A 13,990-nucleotide genomic window follows, 5' to 3' on the forward strand; every position below is an offset into this window, starting at 1 on the left:
TTCCCGTCAGACCTATGCCTGACTGGCTACATCCGTTTTTGTGAGTAAAAAAGCCCTCAGCAGATGCCAACTCAAGTACTGACAGTCCAAGAGGGCTTTCAGTGCCTCACACACTCCCAATATACAATCCTCACTCATTGCTAGGATACAAGATAAAAAACCCCACAGATTTTAGAGTCTCTGCCAGAAAAACAAGTTGATGTGAGGTAAAAGAAGATGGCAAGGGAACCTTGAGTGTGGTACAGTTCCTTTGCCCAGGCAGCTGAATGTGCTTTTATGCTTACTTTGTGAAATACTGTAATGCTTTCACTAGATATGACTGTTAAAATACAATCAATTCTCCTTTTCACTCCATATACAGTATGTCCTCCTCTTTCCCAATCATAATCTCCCCTCTTCTTCTTTTTATCCACCTCTCCTCCTCCATCACCTCCCAACACGCCATCACTGGCACAGAAGCAGGATTATCTTTTACGAGTTCAGGCGGATCTCCAGTGGGCTTATCCAAAGGGGAGGTTGGGGAAAAAGACAGAGAGTGACTGAAAAAGACACTATTCACCTCACTGAAGAGACACACACACACACACACACACACACACACACACACACAAACCTCTTTTGCTGCCACAGTAGGAGCATTAGAGAGCTTGCTTTGTTGGTGGCAATCTCTTCTGTGTGGGAATGAGGGTAAAGGCATGGCACTAGGCCAAAAAAGAAAGATTTACTAGGGCACAGAAATTATCATCACTGTTATCTGTATAATTTTATCCAAATGTGAATTAGATCTGAAACTCGTCAAGAACTTCCTTGCAAATGTTTGTTTTTCCACTCGATGGTATGCTTGTGTAGAACTACCTTCAGTTCCAACACAAGCAGAGGCAGAGAGGTCAAGCACATTAGATGCATCTGTGACCAACCCCGAAATCTGAACCAAAGATTCTGCAGTCAGCATGTCACAACTGTTGGATGGAAAAACACCCCACAGCCCTGTGCAGATAATCCTGAAAGCAGCAGTCCAAAGCATAATGGAGCAAAGACAAGAATGACCGGCACATTAACTCACAGAATCACTAGTTCAACAAATATAATCCTTCTCCTGTTTCCTACACTAGCCAACAGTTTCTGCAAGCCGAATGTATGTTACTCCATCAGGAATAACAACATCAGATTTGAGCACAGAGTTGCCTTCTCCAATAACTGTCAAAATCTGCAAACTGTCACTCCATTCATCCAAGAGTAACAGGCCAGTCATTTCTTAATCTGTTTCAATTCGCTATTTGCTGAAAGCTGCAAATCAAATAGCCAAAAACTACAGTAAACTGGGCTGCCACCACTCTGAGCCAACTTCAGTTAAAAGACATTTCCCTTTCCTGTAGTGAATAATCCAATCAGGCTCAACTTCATTCAGGGTTTGAGACACATGAGAACAAGAGAATGGACTTCTGATTCAATTCTCACCCATCAAAAATCACATTTCTCCTTGTCTAGAAGCTTTTTGATTTTTTTTTGTGTTTTTTTTTCCAGTCAAAAGGTATGAGTTTGATGAGAGTAGGGAGGACAAAATGCTTGCCTGGAATTGCTTTATCTGATCCTTCACTTTAAAGTAATGGACTCCACCTGGTTGGAACACTGTCCTACTCTCAGATGATAAGCTCATATGATAGAATATGGAGCATGTACTACAGCAAAATGTATGAGTCTGTTTCATACCCACTAGCTAACGGTGCAGCAGAGAGGCTGCTCTTCCTCTGTGGGAGACTTAAGGTTGATAACAACAAGGCCTAGGAAATTGAGTAGGTCGATACACTGACTGATTTCATCTTATTGCAGATATATTGTATCATCATCATTACATCAACCCAAGAGGGGACACACATTTGCTACTATATATGCTACAACTGGAACCCCACATACACAGACACGTTCCCGGTGTATGCACTATTTTGACAAACTCCTAACAGGAAGAAGGTGTATGTCTGTATGTCTGGCTTATGAAAAAGGTGGTTGAGACAACTTAACAGTAGAGTAGACAGTGATGTGGTACAAAGAGTATGACAGTGTTGAATCACCTGAACATTCAACGGTAAATACATGCACTAAATGTTTCCTGTTCAGCTGGGGCACATATTCGTTCAGTCATCCAAACGACTCATTGTTTCATGTTGAAAAAGGCAGTGCCACACTGATGGATGATAGGAGGATGGTTTCAGTTGAGCTTTAAGACTGGACCAGGACTACAAAGAACAGATTAAGTGCCAACGCACTTCTTAACTTGTACCAATATATTGTTCAGAGGAGAGGGGGTTGTGGGGCCTATATCAGACGGACAGGACCAGCATGGTAGAGTCGCTATAGGACAAACCAAAGTCTACCAGCCTCAATCCACCACCAATGGACTGGAATGGAGATTTCGCAACACAGCGAAGCATTCCTGAGAGGCACATTCAATTGAGCCATCATACGCTTCAGTGAGCCAGCCTTTGATTCATTTGTCAATTCAACTAGCCTACATTCTGGAGGGGACAGTGGGACAAGAACAGGGAAGGGGACTGAGCATATCCGAAGTGAAAAAGCTGGCACGGTGACGTTAGTGAACAGAAACAGGGTTACAGGAAGACAATGGTGAAAAGGGAAGAGAGGGGTGAGACAGAGAAGGGGGAAGCGACGAGGAAAATCGGCACAAACAAGCACTCACAAGCCTCAGTGCTCACTGGGAACTGATGGAATGTGACTAATGATAATAATAGAGAAGAGAGAGAGTGAGACAGTAAGAAAGAGAGAGAGAGAGAAAGACACAGACAGACAGAAAGAAAGAAAGAAAGAAAGAAAGAAAGAAAGAAAAAGAGAGAGAGAGAGAGAGAGAGAGAGAGAGAGAGAGAGAGAGAGAGAGAGAGAGAAGGATGAGGTGGCCATTAATTATAGTACCCATAATGCCTCATTCAACACCCACTCATTCACAGAACAAGGGGGAGGGGAAATAAAGCAAGTTTCTAATTAGTGACATGACTGTAAGCATAAACACACCAATGTGCACAAGCACACACATGCACACATACACACACTCACACGCCTATAATGAGAAGTCCTCCTCTGCTCCTCTGTACACTTTAAACAAATAAACACACTCCAAAATGCCCACAGACACACACACACAGAGGAACAGTGGGACTGAGCGAGGCCTTGAGTGAACGCAGCCATCTGCAATCAGTCATTGCTTTTACATCAACAAACTGTGTTTACAAAGGATGCTTTAGTGGCTGTGAGAGCCCCACAGTGTTCAGTTACACAAACACTGACCGTCAACATCCTCCTCCTGCTCCTTTACAGCACAAATGTTACTGCTGTGATATACGAGCTGTGGAAATCATTAGGGCTACTTGGTAACACCTAGCAGCACACTGGGGCTCTGTAATGCAGAACTAACTTATTATTAGCTGAATCAGCCCTATTCTAGTTCGTATTAAATTTTATTTAAATGCAACCGCTAGTAATGGTTGCCATTGTGCCTTTGGTTCGTTGACTTTTGTTCCTTTTTCTATGTTAGAAACTGATATCAGAATCACCAACAGGAGGCTGAAGACGCCAACGCTTTTCCCCAATCAGCTACTCTTTAGTACAAGTCAGAGTGATGTGCACGTGCTTTGGGATCAGCTTGCTGTCAGCTCAACGCACAACCGAGCGAATGCATATTTTTGTACAAAACATGCGCCTCGAGAGGATGAGAGGAAACTTTTTATGTTCACATGCAGGCTCATAGCTTTAACACTGATCTTTTCAAGCATAACTGCCCAGCCTTTGTTGATGGTTGATGATGATGTAACCAGGAGAGTTTCAAACATCTCTCCCACAGCTCCACCACTCCCCACCCCACCCGATGTTATCTGTGCAACGAAAAACTTTTACACCTTCTCATGTTACTCTGTCTGGCTTTAACACCATAGTGTAAGCATTTTATCAAGCTCTTCTGTTTATTACAAAAACCTCACAGTCTCCCTGTGCTATTAACTGTGATATGTGTCTTGAATGGCAACAGATACACATTAACTGGAAACAAATGTACTCATTCTTCCTTAGAGTGGTGCAGCAAATGTTTTACTGTGCTACTGTCTGCTACAGGCTCTCCCACCCTGCAGGTAGTGCTTTATAGCAACTATTAATAACAGTCATAACACCAGAGCAGCCGTATCACTCAGCTTGCTGCATGCTGCCAATATTGCTTCCGGAGACGCACACTGAATCCGCACAGCTGTTTATTACAAAGTGTGAAATTTCCACTTCTTATATGGTGTGAAATAAAAATCTGTGCGAAGGCCTTTCACAGTGCATATTCTTGGCCCAGGACTATACATTCACACTGCACTTCTACTAGCCCTGGTTAAATGTCCGTTGGAACACGCGGCTAATGTTCACAATGTACTATTCTTGTTTACTTTAACTCTGTTTCACACTGGCACCTTTTGGCCCTGTGTTTAATAGATTCTTGGGGGCTAACTCTGCTCCACTGCAGTGCCAGCTGGCCCTTTGCTACACTTAGGGTTAGCCCGCATGTGACAGTAACGTGAAATGTGAAAGCTCAGTGTAAAGTGTAAAAGGCCCTATGTAAGAATCAAAACAGATCACTGCTACATTGTCCCATGATTTGTCAATCTTTCCGACTTGTGAAAAAGTGTTTCATGAGAAAGACTGTCTTTAGATTAGATGCAGTGGTTAATGTACTGTGTCAGAACTAAGCTGGTGATTTCTCTCTCTCAGTCATTGCATTAGTTTGCCCATTGGTGCTGGAGCTGGTCAGCTCTGCTGGTTGGCTGACAAGAAGTTATTTATAGAGAAACCCCCAACAATTGCCGCCCGTCTACAAGAACACATTCCTCCCCGGCTGATGAACTTCAGAGAGAGAGGAAGAGGAGGAGGAGGAGGGGAAATCATTGCCCTGTGCTCTCTTCTGGAAAATGTCCTTCCAAAAATTAAGACATAAAAATCCCTTAGTGTCTCTGATCAGGCCCTTTTAAGGGATGAGGTCCCCCAACGACATGACAGTGGGCTTTTCTGGACATGTTTCAGTGGTCAGAGGAGAGCCACTTGTGCCGCAGAGGAGCTGGGTGGGCAAAGGAAGTTCCCATGGTTGTTAAACTTTATAGCCTAAAACAAATTGCCCTGGGGTGACAGAGGTTGAGCCTGGATACAAGAGAGGACGGATATCCGGGTCTCAGGGATCACTTGTACGTTTGGGTGGATCTCAATAGCTCTGACCAAAACATGTGCATGCATGAATCAGTGCAGCTCTCTATGTAAAGACTGCTGCTCACTGGGCTGAGGCCAAATGTGATGTCAGCCAGTAAAGGACTATTCCAAGATTATTTGAGTTTATAGCTCCTGTATCCTACAACATACATCTAAGGCTCACCTACTTTCATTCAGGCAAACAGGCAAGTCCAGTCACCCTGCTAGTCTTTTAAGTCATGTCAACATGATAAAGCGACAGTCTGATGAGGAATTAGATGTTAACGGGCATAAATGAGAGCAAGCAGAGAGTCATCAGGGCTATCATAAACAGTCACAGCTGCCAGAAAGGAAGCTATTAAAGTCTGTTGAGTTTATCTGGATCGTAACTCAGATGCAGACAGGTGCGGCTGGCAGCACACACACCATAAAGTATGTACAGTGGTGCAAGCAATAACCTTTGAATGCACTCAAGCAGAGAGGCCATAATGCTTCAAGGTGAGTTATATCTCACATCTTCTACTTTGAGACAAAGTGGTGATGGTACCTTCATCTATTCCAGACTAGAACCTGGAAACACCCAAACAGGTTGAGGCATAACTCAACACAGAGCAGAACATGTACAATCTTTCTGACAACCTTATGTTGATTATTTCCTGCGTCATCTTCATAAAGGCAAAATGCCAACAAAGAAAAGAAAAACATAACATATGTGACTTTGGCAGAAAGAGTTTGATTGCATTGGAATTAGGGATTGATGACTGCAGCGCTACTGCAAGTGCTATTCTGTTTCGCTATTTCATGCTGTAGAGAAAAGACTTTAGAATAACAGTGAACGAGAGCTGCATTGTTAGCGCATTTAACTGCAGACCAAAGCCGGATCTCTCTCTCTCTCACACACACACACACACACACACACACACCAATAACCAAACCTTTCTGTGGCTCAGATACTCTATAGCTCACATTTATGTTCATTTTACTAACTCTGAGAAAATTTGCTCACGTGAAGCATAATCAGCAGCTCTTTTGAATTTCTTTTTTTTTTTTTTTATTTCTTCAGTTTTTATTTTCCAAAAACTTTACTGTGTACATTAAACTTTGCTTTACACAAAAACACTTCATGGGCTCAGAGCATGAAATTTAAAACGCTCTTACTCGCCACAGAGTGATGATCCTGCCGCATTCCCATTAAGTATTTGAAAAGTACTGGTTATGTTTCTATAAAAGACAACTAACGTGTGTGTATGGTTCTGCATAATGTTAGGCTTGATGGCCACATTTGCACGTGCATCATATGCTCGTGCATGGTGTAACCTTTGGACCACAGCGGTTTAAGCAAAGTATCGAGTGGTGTGTGTGTGTGTGCGTGTGTGTCGAGTCATAGTGTGTAATTCCATTGTACGGGGCAGTCACCATGGATGGCAGCTGTCCGATGAGACGCTCACATACACACAGAATAGTAGGGTGGGGACACACAGAGACTCGGGTTATCATTACCAACTTAACACTGAGACAACGTCTTGGACACTGTATTTAACTGCTTATGGGTCTGACTGCTTCCACAGAACAGAGTTCAAAGATGACGACCATCACTTCCACAGACAGCAGGAAGTAGGACACTTGACCAGGTGAGAGGGTTGTTAGACAGCCATAAACGGCAGAATGTTCTCTGAGGGCAGGAAGGATTTGGTGATAGAGATTGACAGGAAGCACTAGAGAGGAGGGGTGGGGGGGAAAAAAAGAGATATGACACATATATGTGCTATGTGTACCATACTGATATGTGACACAAATAAACTGTTGAGCGTGTCGCCAGTTCAAACCTGAGGAGTAAAAATCAGCGTGGTGAATAGCTCTGCTGTTCCGCCAGGAGATGCAGTGGGCTGGACAACAGTCATCCTGAGGCAAATTAGCCAAACACAACCTCTGACACTGACCGGCTCTGTCGCTGCCCAGAGCAGATCTCCAGCCAGTTATGGACATGAGTGTGTAGCTACAGGCCTTGATAAGCCCCCTACTGTCCCCACTGTCAGCCATCTACAGGCTGTGTGTTTTTAGTGGCCATCTAGAATATGCTGCAGACCGCTCTGGATTTCTTTGCTGTCGTTATGCTTCAAATGGTATCATCACTTTCCGTTAGAGGAAGAAAAACTGTCCTCGCCCTTTGTATAAACTGTACCTCCGATCACAGGAAACAACGCATTTTTTATGCACTGGAGAGAAAAAAAAAATCTGGGTGAAATTTGGTTGACATTGTTTTCTCTTCCAGATATTATGGGATGAAAATCTATAAAAAATGTACAACAACAAGCCTCTCAGCTGTTGTACATTCCTTATCATCATTTCTTGCTGCATGTCACATAAATCTATCACATAAATCAATACATGATATTTAACGGATGACAACACAGGGATGACCTGTCACATTAACTACGTTCCAGAAATAACTGTGATAAGAAAGTTACTGTCATTGACGTTGGAACTGGAGTGTGAATAACATACTATATCCTGAATAATTAAAAATAATTTAAAAAAATACACGTACATGTCCGAAACAATAAATAAGTGAGAAAAAAAACATTCAGTAGCTGCGCCTTAGTCTTAAAATAGCAAGAAAGCCTGTGTTGTTTATTCTGGCATCATGTTGGCTAAAATGACTCATGTACACAAACATGCATGTAAACACAATGGGCAAGAAGTCGATAAGATATGCACGATAAGTCTATAATATAACTATGGTGACAGGGTGGCTACAGAGGCCAGTTGGCAAACACTTGGACAGATAAGGGAAATAATCATTTTGACTCTATGGTTGTTAGATGCAAACAGAATCTACAGTCTGTGTGTGTCTGCGTCATTGGACTGTGATATCGTGCTCGTATAAACAGTACAAAGTCACTGTCGAGCACTAACTCAGCGGGAAGAGGGGAAAATATGTGAGGGTCAGTGTCTGTCTGTGTGAGTGCGCGCGCACACACTTGTGTTTTCATGAGGCAATGTCTTCACAGCCAAATTACAGCTTGTGCTCTGACATGCTGATTATGGCGGGAACAACGACGCACGCATAATGAAAAAGAATGCAGTAACTCCTCTGACGGATAGGAAAAGCACGATTGACAAGAGCTATTTTTTCCTGTCCACTCATTATCATGACCAACTTACAAAGCTCAGCCACAGTAATGGGCCTATAGGCAGCTGGAGCTGTTGCTGCCTCGACATAAATGGAAACACAGCACTTCAGAGTGAATGCATGAATGGCAACGTGGTGAGAGGAGGACTGAGAAAGTAGAAACTTTCTGATACACCACACGCTGACTTTCAATGGCTAATGGGTGAAAAGCACTAAAGCCATGAGTACAACAGTGTTCGACTAAATTATTCAGCAAGTCATCAGAGTTCTAGTTCACTTTTCTATTCTTATAAGCTGAACGGATACACATAAAACCCCTGTGTCAAAAAAGACTTTTGTTTAGTGATATTTAAGGCCAGAATGAGCATATGTCAAAATGAGCTAGTTCGCACGGCATGTCATCGGACCACGCCTACAGGAGACCTGTACCGAGTGCTGGGCTACACATGAAGACAAATCTGAAGGCCGTTTGTCATTTGGACAGATTCGGACACTGAGGGCGATCTGCCATGACGTTAAGTAACTCACACACAACACTGTCAAATAAACACATGTAGCCCAATAACTATGACAAGGCTGATAAATGAGTTAAAAAAAGAGGAATTGATGCAGTGGAGGATGAAGGATGAGCTCGTAATAATGATAACGTCTATCAACCATCTGCAGCTAGTGATATAGAGCAAGCAATTAAATGCTATGAATGAACAGGCTCTGTCCCATTCTCATTAAAAAGATGAAAATTAAAATGAGGGGTAATGGTGATTTATGACAGAATTTTTACCACTCAGTCTGTCAAAATGACAGACAGTGAGGAAGTGTGACTGGAGCTCTGGCAGAAAGCCTCCTCCTGGCTGCATGGCACTGCATCCCTGACCTCTCCGCTGGGTCTTCTGCGTGCCTTAGTGATCTCGACACAGTGAACTGTAGAACTCCGGGCAGCAGCACACACTTTCAGGCAGTTTTTCCTCAAAGGCATCCATACAGTCACTCAATATGACAAACATTTGTTTTGAAGGGCGGGTGGACTATTTTTTTTATATACCTTAGCGGATTTTATAAATTTTTTGTAGCTTTCCAGCAATGCTTCTTATGTAAATACCACTCATGTAAATATTGCACATTTTCACTTTTTTAAATTTAATTTTAATTTTATTATTTTTCTTTAAATTTAAAATTTTTATTTACCTATTTTTTGGTAGCAGGGACACAAAGAATTTCACTGCACATTGTACCGTGTATGATTGTGTGTGTGACAAATAAACCTATTTTGTATCTTGTATCTTGTAGTTGAATATTAGTCCAAATACACAATTTAGCGTCAAAGCCCTCCTAAAAACTTTTTCCCATGTGACCCGACGCAGCTTTCTGATGATGATGTTGGTGCATATAAAGCCTCCGGTTCACCTGTGCCTTTATGACTTCATGAGCAGCCGGTCTGTGCCTGAACATGGCCGGTGGCGTAGTTTAAGTACACACACAGCAGACAGGATAAAGCGAGCGCTGCAGCTGAATTCACAAGAAATCCTTTAATGCGGCACCTTCCTACAGGATTGTTTTTGTGCTTTAGAACATAACTACAACGCCACAATCACAAAATAAGGTTATGTTTTTTTGTTGTTTTTTTTTTTTTGAATCACTGTTTGGCTTGCGCTTGCAGTGATTTTTTGCAGCTATACTGTTAAGACTGTGTAGCCACCTTCTAGACCGGCAGGTCTCTGTCACTCCCAGTTAGACACGATAACACATAAGACAGGTTTCACCAGCAGAAATCCAGCTGTGTGTCTTAATCCCTTGCCCTGATTGCAGACCAGTTTTATTGACATGACTTTGAAGAAATCAGGTTACAGTAGAGAGCCAGTGGTGATGTGGTTACTGAGCTGCGTGTCTGTGCCTGCAGTAATGTTAACATGACAAGTAGAATAAATAAATAAATAAACAAGATCCTGTTGTTAAAAAAAAAAAAGAGAGAAAAGAAAAAAAGAAAAAATGCTCTTCTAAAGCCGATCCTGCTTCTAACTTTTAATTTGAAACCCTCAAGTGAAACTTTGATTTCACAATAAGCCCTTTGTAAAATCTTCACAGCGTTCGGAGTGATCTTGGTCTACACACATCCATTAGATCCTCCAGCCAGCCTTGGTTCGCCTCCACCTGCGTTTCTCTACGCCCCACCAGATAAAGTGCTGGTTCAGGGCTGTAATTCAGCTGGTCTAACCTGCTCTGAAGGCACACTCAGGCTCACTCTGACAGTCCGATCTCTTTTTTCATGTAGTGTGTGAGTGACTGAACAAAGCCAGAAGCTGCTACATATTCATGACTCAAGTCACAGGAGAGGGGACCAGACACACACGCGCACACACACACACACACATACACCCCTCGGGCATTGACAGCTTGTTAATGCTACTTGGCCTTGCAGTACAGGATTTCATGCCAGCAGCATAACGCTGACTCTAAGAATCGAACCAAAAGTGCAGCTGCAAAATGAAGTGCGATAAGTCAAAGTTCCCAAGCAACAGAGAGGAAGACAGCGTCCCCGCTAACATTGACACTTCACTTCCTGTCTCTTCCTGCGTATGTGGATTTAAAGAGCTAGTGAGCAGACAGTCCACACGCCAATCCAAAGTGTCCAACTCATTCTTCCTGGATCAGTTCTTTCAACTTACTGTGACTGTTATACAACCCCTCTTTGAGCTCTTTGATAATATCACAAAAAACTGCTCATCATCCCAGTGACCCCTGAGCCAGAGCCTGTAACCACAAGGTATCATTTTATCATCTGACATCAGTATACCAAATAAACACACGGAAATGGCACTATTTGCTCCAGACTGAAATATCTCAAAAAATATTGGATGGACCACCATGAAATATTGATGGCTCCCAGAGGATGCATCCTGTCGACTTTGAAGATCCTCTGGCGTTTTCACTGATTTACTTTGCGTTATACCCATACCCATTGATTCTACAGCTATACGTCATTATTGCAATATCAAATTACATTTATCTTAATAGAACGTTTTATGCATTTTGTTCACTACCAATCATAACCAAATCTGTTAAGTCACAATACATGAATGCCTGACTATTATGTGGCACTGCACTTCATCCCAGTCCCCACTGGTGCTCAGATGAGGTCAAGTCCTGCTTGCAAATGTGCTAATTTAAATTCCACTGAAAGTGAAATCTAATTTTGGTATCGTGACAACCTGAACAGGACTGATGAGGAAGTAAAGCAAAGTGGACTTCATAAATGAATTGTTTTCAGGGATAATAACTTTACATGCTTAAAAAATAATAAAAAAAAAAATGTCTAGTCCTCTTTCCAAATGCGCGGACTGTTCTGGGATTTTCCAGCAAGACATTAAGTGAGAAAGAGCTTAATGCCACAAATACACCAAACCGCAGGAGGCAACATATTGGGTAAAATGGAGAGTGAGGTCAAAGAAAAAAGGCTGTGTGTCAGGGATGATCCCTTCTGGCAGCTTTACTTGAGCCTGGTCCTTTTAAATTTATTCTTTGGTTTAATTATTGTCATTTTTGATGTTGCTCTGCAGTAAGGAGATTTGAGTTTGGCAGTTATACTGTATTATGTATTGTCTGCTACTAAAGTGTTATGACTGCATATTCATTTACTAACAGTGAAATCAATCTCCAGACACCTGAGAATCTCCTTTTATCATTCTGTACACAGCCTGTCACTCTGGCATTAATAATTAAGATGCAAGACACAAAAAGCCGTCAGCTGAAACATCCTGCATTATGGGAAAACTAGGATTCAGTTGGTTTGGAGCTTCAACTTGGAAATCAGAATTCCACTATGATCATTGTTTTAAAAATGTTCTCACTTTTAAACATGACTGGTGCAAAGAAGCAAAATATCAAACGGTTTGAGTACCCCTTTAAGGTATAGTGTAGTATTACCATGAAGCACTGCAGAGAGTATACACTTGGCTGACTTAAGTGTTGCCATTTAGCAGCTAAACTCAACCATGAAAACTTAATTCCTACAGAAATTTATGGGATTCAAAGGTTTCCTTTTCATGCTGGCAAAGACTTTAACTCGGCGTAGGTAAAAGTTAAAAGTAGTACTTCACGAAATCATTACCTAGTGAAAAACAATGGACCTTGTAGACACCTGGAAAACACACGCAACAAAACACTGGAAAACATGTTCTCACCCTGAGCCTCAACAGAAAACGTCAAACACTTGCAGATGAGCTCATCTGCATGCACACACACACACACACTCAAGCTGGGTAACCAGTCACACCTGTAGTAAACAAAAGTGCACAAACAATATTTACTAAATATTTAATGGCGGGGGGGGGTCATAAATGTAACATGAGGAAACAAGGCTATTAATTCATTGTCCAGACGCCAAGTACTGTAAGCATACATTTGAGACTGTGAACAAACAGTTTGTGCACAGACATAACTTCTGTTTGTCGGCATTAGGAAAAAGTGAACGGTACAAGTTCAGGTTCTGGCAAACAGGAAGCGCTGTGCTGCTCTGAAACAGAGCTCATTGAAGGCTTAGCCTCCAACGGTCCTCGGAAACACTGAACAACTGTTCTGAAAATTCATTTCCGACTGACATGGTACTCACCTCCAAGCACTTGTACACAATACAGCCTCTCTCTCTCTCTCTCTCTCTCTCTCTCTCTGTCTCTACAAACATAATCCTCTTTTCCTCACAACACTGGGCTTTTTCTGAGCAGCAGGTAAAGTGCTCGCTGTCGCAATCTTAGGAAAATATTAAAGGCAGTGTTCTCAAAGGGGGGGTGGCAGAGGTGATTTTGCAGAGCAAGCGGGGCATGCCCTCATGGACGGATAGGGCAGACCTGCACACAAACACACACATACTTGGGGAGATATAAAGGCTCCTTTCTGTCCCTGCCTGGGCAACAACAAGGGCAGTGCGGAGAGAGTGAAGGGTAAATGTTAGTGTGGCTGCTGTGCTGTCTGGTCCTCCCTGAATGTCGTGTGTGTGTGTGTGTAAAACACACCGCTATACAAAGAGCCTCTTTGTCGTCCCATGCGACTAATGCTGCTTTTCCATAGTGTTACCTTAATAAAACATTAGGGTGTGTGTGTTGCTTATGGAGCCGTGATCGTTGTGTAACACATAAGGGCAAGAATGAAGCCATAAAACAGTGTGAGGCTCCAAAAGAGTCTGAGGTGCAGTAAAAACTAAATGAGCTTCTCCAACACTGCATGAGAGCAAAGAAAAAAAAAAAGAAAAAAGAAAAAAAGAAAAAAAAAATCATCCTCCTATCATAGTTGGAAAGCAGAAGTGCTGTCAGCCACTCCACAGTTTTGACAACCATGAAACCAGAAAGTGCCTGGGAGCGTTCCCACAGCTGTGGGTCAGATAACGGGATGATATACAGGCTGAGACCCACGACAAACATAGAAGCCAGCACTCACACACTCACAGTCACTAGAGGGCTCAGCCAAGCACAACTTAATATTTGTGAACAAACCGAAACAAAAAAAAAGAAATAACTTCACTAACTCATGCTACTGATTTTCTCTAAAAGCGACACCCACGAAAATCAGTGACTCAGACTCGGTTCTCTAAGGAGCTGAGCAAACAAGGACAAAAAAGATCAGATTGGATTTAGCAGGTTTGTCTGC

At 42.4% G+C, this 13,990-nt stretch overlaps 1 protein-coding gene across 4 annotated transcripts in view; it reads right to left on the reverse strand.

The window, feature by feature from the left end:
- Positions 1–13,990, reverse strand: part of plxnb1b (plexin b1b) — a 90,226-nt gene that overhangs the window by 36,696 nt on the left and 39,540 nt on the right. The gene's annotated exons all lie outside the window — the stretch shown is intronic.

This window comes from Scatophagus argus, chromosome 3, assembly GCF_020382885.2.
Source record: "Scatophagus argus isolate fScaArg1 chromosome 3, fScaArg1.pri, whole genome shotgun sequence".
Taxonomy (NCBI): domain Eukaryota; kingdom Metazoa; phylum Chordata; class Actinopteri; family Scatophagidae; genus Scatophagus; species Scatophagus argus.